Source organism: Cynocephalus volans, chromosome 14, assembly GCF_027409185.1.
Source record: "Cynocephalus volans isolate mCynVol1 chromosome 14, mCynVol1.pri, whole genome shotgun sequence".
NCBI classification, from domain to species: domain Eukaryota; kingdom Metazoa; phylum Chordata; class Mammalia; order Dermoptera; family Cynocephalidae; genus Cynocephalus; species Cynocephalus volans.
Genome location: NC_084473.1, coordinates 38564858 through 38585607, shown reverse-complemented (window position 1 = coordinate 38585607; position 20750 = coordinate 38564858). Strand labels below are relative to the sequence as shown.

General features: G+C 35.4%; 1 pseudogene; it reads left to right on the top strand.

The window, feature by feature from the left end:
* Positions 1-3823: 3823 nt before the first annotated feature.
* LOC134363444 (proteasome subunit beta type-3-like) lies at positions 3824-4427 on the top strand (annotated as a pseudogene).
* The last annotated feature ends 16323 nt before the right edge of the window (positions 4428-20750 follow it).

The following is a 20750-nucleotide window of genomic DNA, read 5'->3' as shown; positions in this document are numbered from 1 at the left end:
AATCAAGTGTGAAATTTAGATTATACTGGTTACTTGAATTTAATAACTTAGTGTGCTCACAAATCCCTGGTTATCAAAATTTAATCTGAGATAAGTAGTTCCTGAGATATATCTAAAGGGAGTTGGAAATAAATGAAATACAGTCTTTGCTACTGGACATTAACACTAGGTATCACAAAGTGAAGAAGTGTGCTGTATTCTACCTCCTTTGGGATGATGATGGTAGAATGACATTGATCGATGTAGCTATTCAACATAAACACATAATGTGCATACAGATGTTTTTGTCTTAAAAGGTGTATGTCATTTGTCTGATTCATAACAGTGCAGTTGAACTTCTAGTCATAAGTTTTTTGAGGATCTATACTGTTCCTTGGCAATCATTCAAGCAGCATCATGTGCTGGAAAAAACTCCAATATATATGTATTAAAATCCAGATTCTCCATTAGCGAGCTATGAGAGGCTGCTTGGCTTCACCACAGTAAAATATGAATAGCAGAATCTGTCTTTCAGGTGCATTGTGATGACATTAAAGTGCTAAGTACAATACCTGGCACGCAATGTGCTTGGTGGACATTTACTACCTTCCCCATTTTTTTTTTTTTTTTTGCACCTCACATCCTAGTGCACACTCTCATGTTCATTGCTGCTCCATTAACAATAGCCAAGATATGAAACCAACCTAAATGTCCATCGATAGATGATTGGATAAGGAAAATGTGGTATATATACACCATGGAATACTACTCTGCCTTAAAGAAGAATGAAATCCTCCCATTTACAACAACATGGATGACCTGTAGAAACTTAGGTTGAGTGAAATAAGCAAAGCACAGAGAAATAAATACCACATGTACTCACTCTTAAGTGGGAGCTAAGAGAGGAAGACGGAAGGAAAGAAAGACGACAGTGGTGTGCTGGACTTGCAGAGAGAAAGAACACACCTAGGGATACAAAGTAGAAGGGGGAAAGGCGGATGGGGAGGGAGGTTGGGGATAACTGGGGGGATAATTGGGTGAGGAACATGGGGTATAATCACAATTTTTGGTAAGGGGCATGCTGCCAGTATGGATCTGGCCATCACATCTTAAGCACTAGTGGTGACAATTTGCTTTATACCCCATGAATATTCGTAACCAATTAAAGAAAAAAAAAAAAAAGCCTTAGTGCACAAATCCTAGTCTTCTACAGAGCAGGTGATCAACAAGATTGTCTTTTTTAAAAAGCAGTTTTATGAAGGCATACTTTATATGCCATAAAACCCACCAGTTGTGTTTCACTCAGTTATTTTCTATACAGAAACCCCCAAAATATACAGAAAATTTTTTAGAATAATTAAGGAGTTCATGATTTTTATCATGTATAGTATTAGCAAAGAAATGTAAACTTTATTTCTGTATGCCAGAAACCAATGGTCAAAAGTTGTAATTTAACAAATTTATAATTTATTATGGCAGCTATACATAATTATAAAATATACAATTTATAATAGTGACTAAAATAAAAGGAACAGAAATAAAATGTACAATAAAATGTATAAGACCTATATGGAGAAAATTATCAAATATTATTATAAAAAATTAAAGATATATATAAATATATAGGTACATCGTATTCAAAGTTATCAAACATTAATATTTTAAATTTTCAGCTATTTATCCAATGATCTATATATTAAATATTTCTAATCAACATTCCAACAAATATTATTTACAGGACTTCATAAGTAAAATTTTGAAGCTTATATGGAGAACAAATGGCCAGGAATAAATATGGCATGACTGAAAATGAGCAAGATATAAACTTGTCCTACCTGATATGCTAATATACTATAAAGCTATAATAAATACAGTATGGCTTAGGTATAAAGATAGATAAAACAACATAGATATACATGATATACTTAAATATTTGAAAACTTTATATGTGGATAAAATTATAATTTCAGATTATTAGGGAAAGTGTGGATTTCCATAAATGGTATTTGTGACATGAATTTACATTACATAACAAAATTAAGTTCAAATGGATTAAAAACTTAAGTGTAAGAGACAGATTTTTAAATTTTCAGACAGAAATAGGAAACATAGGACACAAGAAAATTTCTTTATGATCTTGTCATAGGAAACAATTTTTTAAATAAGGCACAAAAAACAAATGATCCATAAACTTCACAAGCGAGGAATTATAGTGAAATTAAAAATTTTATTTACTAAGGATATGGCAAAATAGGGCACAAACCTTTGAGAATATTTTGTACTCTATCATCAACAAAGCTGCAGATAAAATTTCAGTTTAGACAAAGAAAGCCTAAAATTCTATAAGAAAAGTTCTTACAACCAAATAGGAAAATAGGCAAATGACATTTAAAGACATTTTGCAGAGAAGGAAACAAACTCATTTAAAAAGCATCAATTTCTTAGTCTGTGTGATACGGAAAATGTGGTACATCTACACAATGGAATACTACTCAGCTATAAAAACGAATGAAATACTGCCATTTGCAACAACATGGATGGACCTTGAGAGAATTATATTAAGTGAAACAAGTCAGGCACAGAAAGAGAAATACCACATGTTCTCACTTATTGGTGGGAGCTAAAAATTAATATATAAATTCACACACACACACACACACACACACACACACACAAACCGGGGGGGGAGAAGATATAACAACCACAATTATTTGAAGTTGATATGACAAGCAAACAGAAAGGACATTATTGGGGGGGAGGGGGGGAGGGAGAAGGGAGGGAGGTTTTGGTGATGGGGAGCAATAATCAGCCACAATGTATATCAACAAAATAAAATTAAAAAAAAAAATAAATAAATAAAAAGCATCAATTTCATTACACATCAGGAAAATTCAATTTAAAAATATAGAGAATTTCACACCTTCCATACTGAATGTAAAAAGTTTGACTTCAAAGGTTTTAAAAAGCAAATGGGTAGTAAACTCCCATATGCTCTTGATGGGAGTGTTTTTAACGGGTAGCGTCACTTTGCATATGAATTTGGTGATATACAATCTGTCACTACGTAGCAATGAAAATGAATGAACTATAGCAATGCACATTAACATGATGGGTCTCAAGTAATATGTTGAGGAAAGTGAGCAAAACACTAAAGAATGTATATGTTTCATATGAATTTCATAAAAAGCTAAAATATTGGGGATCCATTCGTGTAAGGTTATCAGAGTCCATCTGTGCTGCTGTAACAGAATACCACTGACTAGGTCGTTTATAAAGAACAGAATTGTATCTCTCACAGTTATGGAGGCTGGAAATCCAGTGTCAAGTCACTGGCATTTGGTGTCGGGTGAGGGCTGCATCCTCTGGAGTGAAGGAAACATTATAGAGCATCAAACCTCAACCTTGGATATTTTCATTCAATAAGCCTGAGTTGAACTTGGGGATCCCACTTCATTTTTGGTCTTTTTGAAATAAACACTCAAGTGATTCATCTCTTCAAAGAAGTTTGGAAACTATTGGTATAGTATGTTATTGTAAATACAATTACTTCAAATATTATCATGAGTTATTATTATGCCACACATTTAATCCCTTTACTGATTTTGTATATAAAAACATGGAACTTAAATTAATGCTATTCTGAACATTTTAGAGTGGTCACATCTAACTCAGTGGGCTGTTTTGGAGAACCAAAAGCCCTAATCTGATTCTGTTAGTAACTGGCTATATAAACTTGGACTAGACCAATTTTCTCTTAGCCTGGCTTTCTTGATCTATAAAAAAGCAGATAGTACTGGTTTACTGGAATTGCAGAAGCATTCAGGGGTCCTAATAAGCAGCAGTCATGTCTACTATGTCCTATAACGGAGGGGCCGTCATGGCCATGAAGGGGAAGAACTGTGAGACCATCGCTGTGACAGATGCTTCGGGACCCAGGCCCAGATGGTGACCACAGACGTCCAGAAGATCTTTCATATGGGTGACTAGCTGTACATAGGCTTGGCTGGGCTAGCCACAGATGCCAGCAGCTCAAGTTCCAGCTGAACCTGTATGTGTTGAAGGAAGGTCGGCAGATCAAGCCTTATACCCTCATGAGCATGGAGGCCAACCTCTTGTATGAGAAATGGTTTGGACCCTACTGCACTGAGCCAGTCATTTCTGGGTTGGACCCAAAGATCTTTAAGCCCTTCATTTGCTCTCTAGACCTCATTGGCTGTCCCATAGTGACTGACAACTTTGTGGTCAGTGGCACCAGCACTGAACAAATGTATGGGATGTGCAAAACCCTCTGAGAACCCAACATGGATCCAGAACACCTGCTTGAAACCATCTCCCAAGCAATGCTGAATGCTGTGGACCGGGATGCATTGTCAGGCATGGGAGTCATTGTCCACATCATTGAGAAAGACGAAATCACCACCAGGACACTGAAGGCCCAAATGGAATAACCCTATTCCCAGAGTCCACTTAAAAAAAAAAAAATAGCCTTTCTTTCCAAAAATAAAAAGCAGATAGTAATACTTTTGTATATATTTGATAGAATCTTTGAGAGGATAAAATGAAATAAGGTGGTTATTGACATGAAATGGAATGAAGCTCTACATAAATTCAAGATTATTATCATTATTAACTTACAATAGCATTTCCAAAGATTAAGTAAGCCATAATGAATTAAACAAAGTTAAAAGTTTTTCTAATTTCTTTTCAGTTATTACAAATATTTGATATTGTCATCTTATGCACATCCATTTCTTAAGGAAGATTATAGACCCACTGGTACCAACAATGCTAATATTATTACCTGAATTTTCTTCTGGCTTTGGAAGAGGTACATACAACTATTTATTGTATAATTCCTGTTAGTCCAACTGAGTCTTCAGGGCAGAAGGGAAGTGTTATCAAACCTAAGGCTTCTGTGTTCACGAGGCCCATATAAGGATCAAGTGCACTTGACATTTGACAATTCTGTGGCTGGTCATTACATATTGCAAGCAAGTAAACAGGTAAAGGTCTTCTGTGTGCTGACTCTGCAATTTTAATTTTACTCCATGATCCTCAGTGGAAAAAAAAAAAAAAGCAACCAACACCACTGCAGTTTTTTCCTAGAGTTTGTTTGGTTTTATCTTTAATTTTTTTCTTTGTACATGTCTCCTTATCTATTTCATTTTTAAGTATTATAGAACAAAATATTGTACCTTTTTAATCAATCATTTTTTTTGTTCTTTTTCTCAATTTTTCTGGGAAAAGTATTCTCCCATATTTCTAGCTCATGGTGAGGTTGTTCTGCTTTAAGGAAGCTTTTGAATAGCTATTTCTGATCATAATCAAAGGTATAATAATGACTAGATTTTTCTAATTAATTCTAAAATAAGAATGAATGGAATATGTAAATAGATAATCAGCCTATTACCTCATCATCACCAAGGTATCTTACTGAGATGCACCTCAGTATATATAGTTTTTGGCAATTTGTTCTTTTATATATGCTTTATGATGGACACTACATCTTTATTTTAATTGTATTAAAATGCCAGGATGAAAATTACATTAGAAAGACAAGTCTTAGATAGACTATGAATTGTTCTTGGGTTTTATAAAGTAAGAAAATAGTTCCTGTCCTTAAAGACTTTTAAATCTAAAAACAAAATAAAACAAAAACTATTTACTTTTGTCATCCATTAAACCTACATTAAGCATCTTCAATTTCAATCCTTCAAATAGTAGGCATAAAAGAAGTGACCATTATTCACAGATGAGAGACAAGAAAGAAGGGGTAGCTAGTTATATGAGCAGTAGTGTGATACAGAGAAAAAATGTTCCTTAAAATCAGAACAAGTTGGGTTCTCATTAGACAACTGGTACTCAACAACTTAGGTTATTGATTAAATCATTTAAATTCCCTAAGCTTCAGTTTCATCACCCATGGCTACCCCCTAAAATGTTACATATGGGAAGTGACAATTCACACATACTCTTAAATATGAGATAAGGCAATTATAGAAAGAAATTGGTGCACATTTTGGAGTCTTGGAGCAGAGAGAGGAATGGAAAAAGGAAACATCTTCCCTCTAAGAAAGATAGGCAAAAGATGAAAAGCAGCTACTTTGCAAAGACTCATTTCAGTAAACCAGAGTTCAGGTAGTTTCCAAATGCCATCATAAGTTTAAAAATACCTATAGGCTCTCCTTCTGTCAGCCAGTCCTGGTAAATTGTATACAGAAATTGGATTTAGACCATCATCAGTCTCTAGCGTCTCTCAAGAATCCAAACAATGATCTCCCCACTGTTTAACTATGCTTGACTTATTTTTTAAACAGAATCCAAACTTTCTTTTGTAAATTATAAATAAGAAGTTTACAATATAAATACTGGTAGTGGGAATGTTGTGGAAATAAATGAAACCAGCTAAATAAAAATAGACAAGCAGAAGCTATTTAAAGGTTGATAGATAGCAGGGGAGCTGTCCACCATCACTTGCATTTGGCAGAGATTCAAAGGCAGGCAGGGAACTGGGAAAGTATTAAAGTAAAAAAAGGTGGGTGGGAATGCTTCAGGTATGCTCAGGGTGAAAGTTGCTGGCATAGGGAGACTGGAGAGAGGTGGAGTACCCTTTGTGATTGTTTTGGGGAACATATTTGGCTTTCTCTAATTGATCCTAAGTTGAAAACACGGAGTAGGGGCACAAATTACGGGAGCTGTCAGTGGCTAATGATCAAGTCTTGACCATGCTGAGCTGATTGCTGTGGAGGCTGTGGTTTGACTTCCCATGCTGGTTGCTGCAGAGGTTGTGGGTCAGAGTTCTATTTTCATGTATAAACTGGTCATTGTCCATAATATGTCCAGCCTCTTGATATGTAGGAGCTCATTGCCTAGGTAAAATCTGTCAATTATTCAGCTCGTATAAATTACTGATAGCAGATTCTGGGTCAAACTGATTAATTAATTCACATTATTAATTGAAGTATGCAAAGTGAGAAGGAGGAAAGGGAAAATGAGAAATGAAGGTTGGAGGAGGAGATGGGAGCCAAGGCAGTAAAGAAAAATGGCAAGTCAGTGTCAAAACATGAATGAACTGTGCCTAAATTAACAGTTGTAACTCAAGCTTAGTGACCATGTGTGGCAACAGCACATACTTTCTGTTGACATAGATGTATCGATTTCCTATAAGCAGAACTCTCTGCTAGAAATAAAGGAAATATTAAAATAAAATGGCGTTGTCTTTGTTCTCAGTTTTTCCAAGATGTGGGGTTCCTTTCTTCTGAATCAGCCAGACCCACTGTCCTCAATTTCCTTCAGCAGAGTGGGCTGAGGATTGTTCGTTTTCTCATTTATCAAGACAGGCATTTTCTCCTTATACACCTCATCCCTTCTGAGTAATGAGAAAGCCACACTTAAACCTGCTTTCCACTCTCAAGGGGGCTCTACGCCAGTCCTCTGATGCTTAAGACCGCGCCATTATATTGTCTTCAGTCACTAAAGGCAGGGGACTTGCACTTGGGGGATCAGAATATGGTCGAGCTTTCAGTTTCCACCCATATTTGTTTATTTCCTAAAGCTATATTAATGGTGATATCACTTTTAGTTATTTAAATCTTCAATGCTCATGCCCTTTGCTTACATTTATACTGAATATTTTATTTTGTTGATTTTTAACATTGCAGAGAATGTGATTAATAAAAATGTCCTTCTATTAAATTTGAATAATGTGTAGGATAGCCTCAGTGTCACTAGGGAACAAAGGAGTTATTAAAAATGAAAGCATCTTTAGCAGATAAAGGCATGATATGTATTTAAACTATATAAATCTATTCTCCACTAAAGTCCGGTCTATAATATGACTCAGTCACTTGCAGAGAGCTCTCACTATATGTTTTCTTTCTTTCCAGCAAGACTCATTTGTACTTTTGAAGGGCATTTTTTAAAGGAAGTGGCAGTGTTAATCTACTTGATTTTCGCTCCTCTTTTTATTTTTTTCCTTGTTTCCTTTTCCCCTTACTTTATTTTGCTAAATTGGCTTCCCTTTTCTTAACACAGCATATTTGACTGAATTTACTTTTGCTTAGTGAATCTCCAGACACATAAAATGATTAGTTTTCCATGTTCACAAAAGCTTTTCAGAAGTATTTGGATATACAGTCGTCATACTGATATTGCACTGTGGACAATTTTATTGTGTCTATTTGAAGGCAGCAGGGAGAAAGAACTAGAGCTGGTTAACAACATAGCTCTGCCTTTTATATTATGTAATATATTGTCTGTGGAGCTAACACTTATCAACTCACTGGGCCACTTGGATTGTTTGCATATATACAAACGAACTTGTTAAAAACAAACACTAAAAGCAAAAAGCACCGAAGTAAGATTTGTTTGGTACTAAATAAAAAAGGTTGCTGCTTTTTAATCTAGATGTTTTAATCTTTATGTGGATGGGTCGGCATTCATTTAAGTTCAGAAAATACTTTTAGGAATCTTTTCTAAATTGTGTTTTTTAAAAAACCTTTTCATTTTGTCATCACCTTTGTGATTCATGAGTTTGATCATACAGAATAGAATCTCTCTGAACAGGCAAAATAAACAGTAGTCGTTCTCCCTTCAGATCATCTAGAAGAGAATTCTTGCCTTTACTCACTTTAAATCTCCCCCAATGCCCACCTTGGCAAAGCATGAAGCTCAAATGCCGCTATCAGGTTTTTACAGAATTTCACTCCTGGAAGCATGTCTTACTTAAAAAATCAGATTCCTGTTTTCCCGCACATATTCTTTAATTAATGATTGATTTTTCCAGAATTGTAAAATTTGATTACAATTTCTACTGCATTAAACAAACACAAGAAGTTTCACAGGGAAATCAGATGAGTACAAAATGCCTAGGACTGGCCAATTAGCTCAGTTGGTTAGCGCATGGTGTTATAACACCAAGGTAAAGGGTTTGGATCCTCATACTAGGCAGCTGCCAGGAAGGGAAAAAAAAAATTGTCTTTCAATGAAAACCTGAGATGGACTGCTTCAAGCTAGTGCCAATACTATTTTAGACCCAATTGTTTAGAAAATATTTATATATTATATGTCATGAATAAAGCCCTGGAAATAGGACTGTAGACTCATTAGAAGAGAAATATGGTTAAGATCACACCATCATAGTCCTTCTATAAACAAAAACAAACAAAAGATCTGCATCCCCCGCAACACACGCACATAAGACAAAATAAATTAAAGCTTAATTAATTATAAAATTGTTGAGGGTCACATTCTGAGTTGCAGAGAGGTAGTAAGTGGTTCCAATTAGGGGAAATAGAGGGAAGCTGGAAGGGACACAGCTGCAAGGAACCAGCTCAGTAGGAGAGAGCAGAGTAGCTCTAGATTATCGCATGAGTTACATTTTCCTTGCATTATTGCTTAAAGTTTCGCGAAGCCCCTTTAAGTACATATTATTTAGTCTCACTTATTTGTGCCTATGCTTTGGATATGGAAGGAGAAGGAAGGCAGTGCCAAGAACAGCACAGGAGAGAGCAACATCCCCTCTCACAGGCCCAGGTCATGAGTAGCATGAGAAGGGAATGGAAGATGTCCCTGCAAAGTGGCAGTCTCACAAAAAAATGGCTGGATGACACTAGGATGGAAGTTAATATCAAAACATAGGACAATGGGGCCTAAGCAGTAATAATTTCGATAAAAAGGCATTGTGATATACCTAGTAGTGATGGCTGGTAAATTCTGACAGATGCTAGAGAAAACAGCTAGTTATTTAGACATAGGGAGACAGTAAGTTGTGGACAAGACCAAAATATGATCAACCTTTATGCATGGTGGGATTGTCAGTGAATTTTACTTTCTTCCTTTTAACAAATTTTCTATAGCAATCATTTATTCCTTCAATAATCATAAAAAGGAGACCATAAATATGATTATGTGACATAAGTGCTCAGATGGAAGAAGCTAAGGGCCTGAACTAGGGAAAAACTGAAGCCATCTGAACAGACATCTCACCAAATGAGATATACGGATGGCAAATAAGCATATGAAAAGATACTCCACAGCATACGTCATTAGGAAAATGCAAATTAAAGCAACAGTGAGATACTACTACATACCTATTAGAATGGACAATATTCAGAACATTGACAATATCAAATGCTAGTGGAGAAAAAGAGCAACGGAAACTCTCATTGCCGGTGGGAATGCAAGGTGGTATGGCCACTTTTGAAGTCAGTTTGTCAGTTTCTTCCAAAATTAAACTTACTCTTACCATATGATCCAGCAATCGTGCTCCTTGGTATTTACTAAGGAGCACATGTTTACACAAAAACCTGTACACAGATGTTTACAGCATCTTTATTCATAATGGCCAGAACTTGAAGCAACCAATATGTCTTTCAGAAGGTGAGTGGGTAAATAAACTCTGGTCCATTCAGACAAGGAAATATCATTCAATGCTAAAAAAAAAAAGAGTTACATCTAGCCATGAAAAGACACATTGTATGATTCCAATTATATGAAAAGGCAAAACTATGGAGTCATTGAAAAGATTGGTGACTGCCAGTGGTTGAGGGGGAGGAGAGATGAAGAGATAAAACACAGGATTTTTAGGGCAGTGAAATTATTCTGTAGGGCCTCAGATAGTGGATATATGTCGTTATAAATTTGTTAAAACCCATAGAACGTACAACACCAAAAGTGAACCCTAATGCAAACTATGGGCTTTGGTGATAATAATGTGGCAATAGGTTCATCTATTCCAACAAGTGTATCTCTGTGAAAATGGGAGAGGTTGTGTGTGCTGCGATGGGGGGCAAGGAATATGGGAACTCTGTACTTTCTGTTCAATTTTGCTGTGAACCTAAAATTGCTCTTTTTAAAAAAAAGTCTATTTAAATGGGGAAAAAATAAACATGACATTAAATTTAAAACCAAACAAAACTGCAACAAAAAACTGAGTCCATACTCAAAATTAATGAGCCATTTTCACTCCATTATTTTGATCCCATTACCAGGGCAGTGATGGAGGTAAAACAGAAAGCAGGAAGGTAAGGCTAAGTTATCTTCTTTTTGCATGTTTACCTTACATTCTTCAGGGGACCCTGGGGTCACTATAATTCAGGAATAAAAAATATAGTTCAAAAATGGATAACAGATGTTATTGTCTCAGTGGAATGCCCTGGAATACCAAAGAGGTACCTAGGAAAGTTTGCCTCTTTTCAAACTGAACCTATTATATATCACTAAGAATAACTCAACAATTATTTATGATATTCGTTTCGGTTTTGGCAGTACTTCTTTGTATAGATTTAGTAATAAGAATCAAACTAATTGCATTAAATGATTCTTATTTAATAGTCTGCTTCAATGGCTATTAGAAAATGAAGCTCTGGCCAGGGCCTTCATGATGGCGTGTATGGTTGTAATGTGCGCAAGTGTTTGGTTACTTTTAAATGCAATCAGGCATCTTAAATTTATATAATATTTATGGAGAGAAATGAGGGAGTGCGTTGAGATAAAAACAGCAGATCTGGGCTGCAAAAGTGTTCATAATTTAATAATACTTATTTAGTTTAAGCCATGGGCGGAGTGAATATATAATATAGAATATATCTTATGCTCCTCATTTTCTTGTTGATATAGCTAAAGGACAATGTTCAACTGCAGTAACATAACCATTTCTAAAATGACTACTCATCTATTTGACATTCCAACATATAAACCAGATTTTATTTATATTTCTACAAAAAGCTTTCTCAATTGCAAATAAGTATTATATAACTATTAGGGATTATTTTTAAAAATGAGATTTATCCCATATTCTTTTTTTTAAAATAAAAACAATTATTGTTTAAAAAATGGTTGAAGATCTTGCTTTCCCACAAGTCTTTTTGAAATTTTGCAGCAACATTAGGGAATACTTATCTCATGCCCTATCTCTCAACATCTAAGATATGGCATACATTTTTAAAGATAAATGCTTGTGAGCTCCCATTAAATTTGAGAAAAAGGTTGAATAGCTTTTGAGAAAACACAAATCAGTTTTCAATTTGAGTACTACTGTAAAGGAATAAATTATTCATGTTTCTTGAAGCTCACTCAGTAAGCTCTTTATTCATGACTCTTCTTTTTGCAACTGGAATAAGCATGAAATTTGAGGTTAAAAGCAAAATAAATAAATAAATAAATAAACTAGTCATATTGGGCAAATCACTTACAATTGCAGGATTTCTATTTCCTCAGCTGCAATGAGTAATGAATATCTTTCTTGGTAGTATCAAAGTAAGTTAATGCATAAGAAAATTCTTCAGAAATTGTGAAAGTCTATGGCAATATTAGTTCTCATTTTATTAACAAGTTGGTGCAATCATTTATGGTCAGACTACCAATCAACATTCGGGCTCCCACTAACTGGTTGCTGTCTCAGTCAACAGATTTCCATTTTTATAAAGAAAACTGCATTGAAAAGGGTTGAATTTTTAGAAATGTATATATAAAAGGATGATAAATTTCCCTTACTAGGTAAGCAGTTGCTCTGTCAGGTATTACTCTGGCTTCCGGAGAAATGAAGGAGAATCAGCAATTCAGAATCAAGCAGCCAAACTAGGTACACAAATAAGCAAGTAAAATGTAGAGTGACAATACAATGACAGAGAAGGGTAAGCACAAGGTCTAGAGATAACACCGAGAAAGAAGTGATTAATTCTGCTTAGAGGTTGACGCTGAGCTAAATAACAACATTGCAGGGAAGCTAACATTTGAGTTGTATCTTGTTGGAATTCTTCAGGCGCATTAGTAGAAGAGACATTCAGACAGATAAACATGTACAAATGCATGGATGAATGAGGCAGTGTTGTGTGCGTGTGGAATTTCAAGTATTGTTGCAGTATAAAACAAAGAACAGAGCAAGTAGTAAGAAATGATGCTGAGAAAGTAGGGCAGGACTAGAGCATGGAAGTTCAGCCATACCACAGTGTTCTGCTTATTTGCAGGAAGGGATGAGGAGCTGAGACAGAACTACCCGGTCTCCATGTCTGAAATCTGCCACAAGGATTATAGGCAATATAGGGGAAGAAGGCAGCTTTGGGATCTTACATATCCATTAAAACTTAAATAAGTGACAAGGTTTGCAGAAAATGGAAAATACGAGGGTACTTCAAAAAGTTTATGGAAAGACTCATATTATCTTTTCATTCTATTTTTCCATGAACTTTTTGAAGTATTCTTATATGAGGATGTTTCACAAATGACTGGATGAAGCCCATGTACACAGCCTCACACACAAAGAGATCCCTAGGGAAAATGAGCAAGCAAATTGCCTGCTCCAGAATTCTGTGCAGAGCTGAATATACAATTTAATTACTGCCTAAAGACCATAATGTAAATTCTTCATTACAAAATTAAGTATAAATCATTGAGAAGGAAACTGGTTCCGGTATTCTTGGTGCTCTTCACATAAAACTTTGTATCTGGATGTTTTCTATCCATTTCATTTTCATACTTGGACTGCAAGTAAGATCAAAGTTTGCTATTTGAGAGACTTCTATATCTTCTTTCTTTAAGGAAAAATGAAAAAGTAAGAAAGAGATGGCAAGCATTTTATAGAAGTGTGATTTGTGCTGTAAGTACTTGCAACCCATTTTAAGGGGGCACACATAATTGGCTGGGATCCGCCTTTCCTCTGGGAAAAAGATGAGAAGCTATGAGATAAAATAAGAATGTGTCTAAGCTGAGCTCTACAGTCTGACTCCATCTTTGCTGATAACATGCTAAGCATCCTTAAATCCTCTTCAACTTTCTGAGAAACAGAGATTAAAACAAATATTCCCCATTGTATTAGTCTGTTTCTGTTGCTTATAAAAGAGTACCTGGAACTGGGTAATTTATAATGGGATGAAATTTATTTCTTACAGCTTCAGAAGCTGAGATGTCCAATGTGCAGGGAAGACATCTGGTGAGGGCTTTCTTTGGGGTGGGAACTCTCTGCAGGGCCTTGTGTTGACAAAGGTGTTACATGGCCAGAACGGATTGAGCAAAAGAGCTAACCTTCTCACCTGCTGTCCTTTTAAAACCACCAAAACCATGCCCATCCTTTTGAACAGATCAATCCATAGGGCAGGGCACAGTCCTCACAACACAATCACCTCTTAAAGGCCCCATCTTTCAAATACCGTAATTGGATTTTCCACCTTCTAATAACTGGAGATCAAGTTTCTAATACATGAACTTTTGAGGGACACATTTAACCCATAGAATCCATAAAGTGCTTATCATAATGCCTAGTAAACAGAAAATGCTCAGTAAATGACAGCTGCTGCTATCAGTTTACTTAGTCATGTAATGTAAGGTTTGGACTATCCTCATACATGGACTAATATATGATTTTTAATACTGGAGATAAAATAGGTCATTTCTTTTAGGTCATTTCTTTCTCTTTTTAGTCTTTGATGAATATTCTTGTTCTTCAGACATTAATTATGTAGCTTTGATGACACTGGTTGTCATTTTTATGAATTCAAAATACAGTCTTTTCCTACTTAGGGGTAGGGATTCTCTAACTAATGGCTTAAGAATCAACTTGAGAGTGTATAAAATGTGTAAATTCATGAGTCTCACCCACAAAAATTCTTATTTAGTAGATTAGAGGTTGGGTCCCGAGGATTCCGATGCATGTGGTCTGAAGAATCTACTTGGAGAGACACTGCACTAAAGTACTAGTATCGGTGGGGTGCCACTGTTTTCAGGAATAGCAGGAGCTGTAATAAAGATGAGATTTCGATGTTGCTGTTTTCAAGAAATAAACAACCCAAATGGCTTTTTTTCTAACAGAATAAGTACAAAATTGAAATTCAAGCTCTCTTCCTGTATGAGATAAGACTATGTCCTTGCAAATGCTTGTACCATTTCTCATCCTGACATAAGTAGACTTTCTAGTGCTCTGCAGAAAGTGGTAAAGGACTGCAGATTCCTGCAATTGCAGCATTTCTCACGAAAAAACTATTGCTACACTCTGTTGCGTTATTTACAGAAGCAGGCAAGTGTGGCCAGAGAAGCACATAGATTTTGTATGTATTTTGCTGGTAGAATATACTAAAAGCTCTTCAAGAATTATTTCAATACACTAGCCATACAAACCTTAATGACTTTTTATGGGGCAAGTTTCAGTTTTCGCTGGATTGTTCTTGACAAAATTTTCAGAGAACGGAAGTGATCAGAGAACAAAGAAAAATAAGCTGCTTCACGTGAGATGCCATTTCTGGGTAATCAGAATTCATAACTCATCCCTCAGTTCACATTTGAGGTTGTTATCATATAACTGTTCATTACAAAAGTCTCTGGAAACCTCTTTATTAACAAATGAGGGGAAATCAGAGAAAACATGCCTAAAATGCAAGGCTGAGGTACCAAGAGGATCAATTGGAAATCTTCACCTGAAATTTTGAAAGGAGATTTAACTAAAACTTAAAAAGAGAATAACAAGTCTTGTAGGTAAGGTTATCTCCTTAAAATATTAAACTACTCTTAATTTGTCATTCTTTGGGGATTCATGGGGAAGTATGATACCTTTCAATTAGAAATGAAACATTACTATGTGAAGTTGTTAAATGATTACTTTCTAAGTTCTCAGGATGAACCCACAAAACAGTCTCTATATCATGTTTCTTCAAAGTGCCTTGCCAAGAGAAACAGGCAAATTCTAAGACATCAACCTAGGTGAGACTTTGAGTGGATAGATCCTTCTGAGACTTGGCCTCAGGACACTGATTGTGTCTTAGAATTGAACACTGCTGCTTCTGGTTGGAAAGTCATGCGTTTACCCCACAGGATTGTGAAACCACAGCTGTAAGAAGGACTGAGTCCTCTGAGACAGCAATGGAATGTGCAGAACTGAAAACTGAAAGGGACAAAGAAAGCAATACACCAAGAAGAGTATGCATACCATTCACAAATCTAAGATCTAAATCAGCTATCAAAGCTCACAGTTTGAGAGCCAAAGACATGAACACAGGTGAGGGATCTTAGATGTTTATGCACCATCAGCAACATGGTATATACATGAGTCATCCCTGGCAATGAGGCCAGGAAAAGGGAAAATGTCAGAAGTCACTAAGGTAGACTAGGATAAGGCCAGGTGACTTAGCCATCATTTACCACTAAGCAAATAACCAAGATTAAAGGCCCTTTTGTTATTTTATAGGAACAATATAAATCTCCCACATCTTTAAATTAGTCTCCTGGAATAAAAAATAATCTATATTACATTTTCAAAGACAATGGAACATCAGAGCTATTATTTCTTTCTCATTGTTTTTCAAATTGGATATCTTCAAGTTCACTGACTCCATCTCCCTTCTGCTGTTATAGCCATTCAGTGAGTGTTTAATTTTGATCATTGTGTTTTTTGGTTCTATGATTTCCATTTGGTTCATCTTAATATCTTCTATTTCTTTGAGGAGAGTTTTCATTTATCTATTGGCTTCAACAGTGTTCACAATTGCTTACTGAAGCATTTTTATAATATCTGCTTTATAGTCTTCGTCAGAAAATTCCAACATGTGTCATCTTGGTGCTGGAGTCCATTGATTGCCTTTTCCTCTCCATATTGAGGTTTTCTTAATCTTTCTGTATGCTAAGTAATTTTGGATTGTATCTGGACACTCTGAATACCATGTTATGAGAACCCGAGTCTTGTTTATATCCAATGGAGAATGGTTTGTGGTTTGTTAATTCAGTTCCCAATACCTTTGATATGCTGAATAGAATCAGAACCATGCATGAACAGGTTGAGGTGCTCAAGAGTTCAAAAAATCTTCATGAGTTCACTTTCTTGAGTTCTTCCCTCTCCATGATCTCCCAGTACTTTCGAGTTCCCTGGAGATTTTCATTTTGGTCCTGTGATGGAAAAGCTGGGGTTTTAGTTAGTCCACCTGCTATGAACTTCTACAACCATGTCTGTGTCTGGGGTTACGAGGAAGAAAGACAAAGAGAGGAAAATATAATGGAATATACCAACCCTCTTGGAACCAGACCTTCATGGAACAGAAAGGATGGCTCCCCTTCCTCAGAGTTTTGGCTCCTGCAAGATTGCTTTGCCACTGTTTGTCCTCACCACCATGGGATTGCTAGGACGTGAGAAGATAGAGAAAAGAACAGTAGCAACAAAACCAAAAAATATCCCAGGTGATTTCTACATTCTCTCTGAGTGTCAGGTGCTCACTTTCCTACTTCTCGAGCCAGGACTAGAGATTCTTCTGGAGCTCTCTCTGTGCCTCACTGCCTATTTCTGGTGTGCTGAGTGCAGGCTGAGAGATATTGGAGGGAAAGAAATGGTAACCTCACCACTTGTTCTGTGAATTCCAAATTCAGGTCTTCTTCTCTAATTTGCTTTCTATGATTTACTTGACAGAATCCAAATAGCTGCTCCATGCATTCTGTTTATATTTGTATTCAGTGGGAGAGACAGGAGGAACCAGAACACCCAGATTTAACTTTAAAACAGTTTTTTTTATTTGGAAAATTTGAAATTGCTACATAAAATTAAATGTAATTTCTTTGAAAACTGGAAAAAGAATGATTATACAATAGTACCTCAAAAAATTTATGCAAAGATTCACATTACATTTCAATTATATTTCTATTTAATTCTACACACGGCATATGTTATGATACATACATGTGTGTTGTGGCATGAACATGCTCACAAGCAGATATGCATTTGAGTGAATAGCTAAGAACTTAAAAGTATGGATATATCTTATTAAATTAAATTATTCACTGCCTAAAATTACCACCATTAGTTATTTCTTTGGTTGAGCAGTTTCAAGGCTGGTATTAAATTATACATACTATAGTATGGGCGAAAAAAATACAGCCGCTTTTAGTCATTTTCACTTTTTCTCAAATAAGTTCAAGTAAATAGTTATAAATTTTAGAATAGGAAAAGTTGAGTAGACAGAAGAATGAAATCAGAGAAGCCTATTATCCATGTAATTGTCTTAGAGAAACACCTTCCCCAACATATTACATTCATGTTTCAGCTAGCATCAGTTGACAAGAGATTTATTATGATCCTATAAGTCACCAGTGGAGTGATTCCCTTTTGTCTTGGTTTGCCCAGTTAAGTTTATCAAATTAACAAGACACCTATAGTTAATGAAGAAAAATAACTTTCTTATAGCTACATACAGCTACGCTTCAGATTATTAAAACCAATATTTTTAAATTTAGTGCTTGCTAATGCTCTTATCATTTCACATTACTTATGAGAGAATTGCCTGGATATTTTTCACGTGTTCATAATCAAAATGTATTTGCAAGTTTTTAGAGCACCCTCTCTTAGAGCTGACTGGAACAAAGACAGGGAACAAGGTGGTAGGTATTTTGAATATAACAAAGTAAAATACAGGGTGGCACATAAAAAAATCTACTCCTGAGAGTTCTGTATGAACAATTTTGGATTTTCAAAGGAGATAATGAAAAACACCTTTTCATCTAATCAATTTATGGCAGGTATGACAGTAGGCTGGGGGCCTCAATGGTATCCTAAATACATGGACTGAGGATGCAGTAATAAAGATCAGCAGGCAAACACAAGCTTTCCTGAGCTCAACTAAACTTAATGATGCATTTTGGCTCAAGGTGCTTTTATTTCATTTTCTCTCTTGGCTGGTGCATGGATTATAGTGCTGGGAGCTCAACTGAAGTTATGCTGTAAATTCAGTTGTGTTTTATAAAGATAGAAGAGAGGTTAAGATTTGCCAGAGACCATTCAACACTTCAAAAGAGGCATTAAAGAACTATCCAATGGTAAGGAATGAGAGGCTAGGAAAGAGATGTTAGTCAAAACAGGCTAGGAAAAAAAATTAAGAGAAAAATTATCCTCTGCAAATGGAACAGGCTCAGAACATGGATGCAAATTTGTTTGTAGGAGAATAGAACCTTAGGGCTGACTTTTAACAGGCAGCACTGGGATAATTTAGTAACTACAGATTTAATTTCTTGTGCTGATTCATTCATTTAGTCCATCTCAGGAAGGACCATGATTTATCAATATATTTATATACAAAATCATAAACTATAGATGCAGGTTCAGTTCATGGACTCTGGGGCCAGACTGCCCATGCTTGAATCAGAGCTCCACTATCTGATAGCCATAAGATGTTTAGCCAATAACTTAACTTCTCTATGCCTTAGTTTCCTCATCTGTAATAGGTGGCAATAACAGGGTTGCCATGAGAATGAAGTGAGTTCATACATGCCAGTGAGGATCTCATATACCATAGAGTATGTGCTCAAGAACAGATACCTTTCATTAGTGCTACCTGACATGATCAGAGTCATTAATTGCTCTTCAAATAGAAAAGTACTCAGCTGAAGTAGGGCACCATAATAAAAGTATATAACACACGTATGTATGTATATATACATAAAATGAAACATATAATGACACAATGCATATCTTATTTTTAAGTAAATGATATGAATATATAATCACCTGCCAATTTAGTTGAGACCATTTTGCATTTATGTCCTCTAAATACAGTTCCACATCATCTTCTTTCATAAACCACACTTGTCTTGTGTAATCCATAATTTCTAGCTTTGGCTTTTTCAAAGCGGAGTGAAAACTTAAAGGCATTGTTAAGTACTATGAATACAGAATCCTCCTCAATTTAAAAAATTTCTCCTAGTCCTTTTCAGTTGTTTTTTTCTACCTAATATGGCAGTAACTTTTACCACACTAATTTTATTTTAACTAAATCACGTTTATTTAGTTTTTCCCATGTTCAACGTAATTTTCAAGGAAACACCTTAGATATTTTCTTATTGCATTAATATTTTATTAGTTTACATTCTATTTTATTAAACTTTGTATTTATAGTAACAAATACAACTAGTCTAAAAATGTCTGAAAACAGACACAGCTGGCACTGGTTAAGCACACAATTTCTCACTGGTGGAAGATGTGGATTGAAAGTAGCTTGTCAGTTCAATACCTTCCCTGTACTGTGGGCAGCACACAGTATGGAAGGAATGGAAAGGAAATCTGTGTGGTAGAAGTTAATTGAGTTTCTACCATATCTGTCTCCATTTGCCAGATGCTCTTCTCTTCAATTTACTTGCTTTGTAGTATGTTGTAAATTTGACTTCTTGAATTATTAAGTAATAAATCTGAGTCAACCAATGCCAGAGAAACATTCATACTATTCCGTTTGATTCTGAATTTGGTAGCAAGAAGGAAAAATCATTTTGAAAGCTCCTTTTGGATGTTGGCAGGGAAATTCTGAGTTGAAATCCATTAAAGATTATCTAGTTGTCCTTGGAAAACCTAATAGTGAAGTGGAGGGAAAAAAATTTAAATATTGGTTCCATAAAGTTGCAGAATTGAGCAAAGTTGGCTTTTATGTTTCAAAATAACAAATTTAAAAATTTTTATTATCTGCTGGAAATTTTTTCATCACATACTCTTCTATTACATGCAAACCAAAACTGTTAGTAAAATTAAATTTTTTAAATGAAACTTACTTTACATCAAAAATAAATTTTAAATGTTTGGAAGATTCAGAATCAAATCTAGTTATTTACTCTTGGAACTACCATTGGTAACAGTAACTCTGCATAGTGAAACTTTAATCAGTACAAAATACAGCCAGAGAGAACATTTTATAAAACCTGCTAAATTGCCCAGAATCCTGAACAAATATTTAGCTAACAGTGGGCTCTTCCTTCCTTGCTAGTATTCTCCATATCCTTCCTTATTTGTAAATTTGCATAAGATCCTGATTTTAGCCACG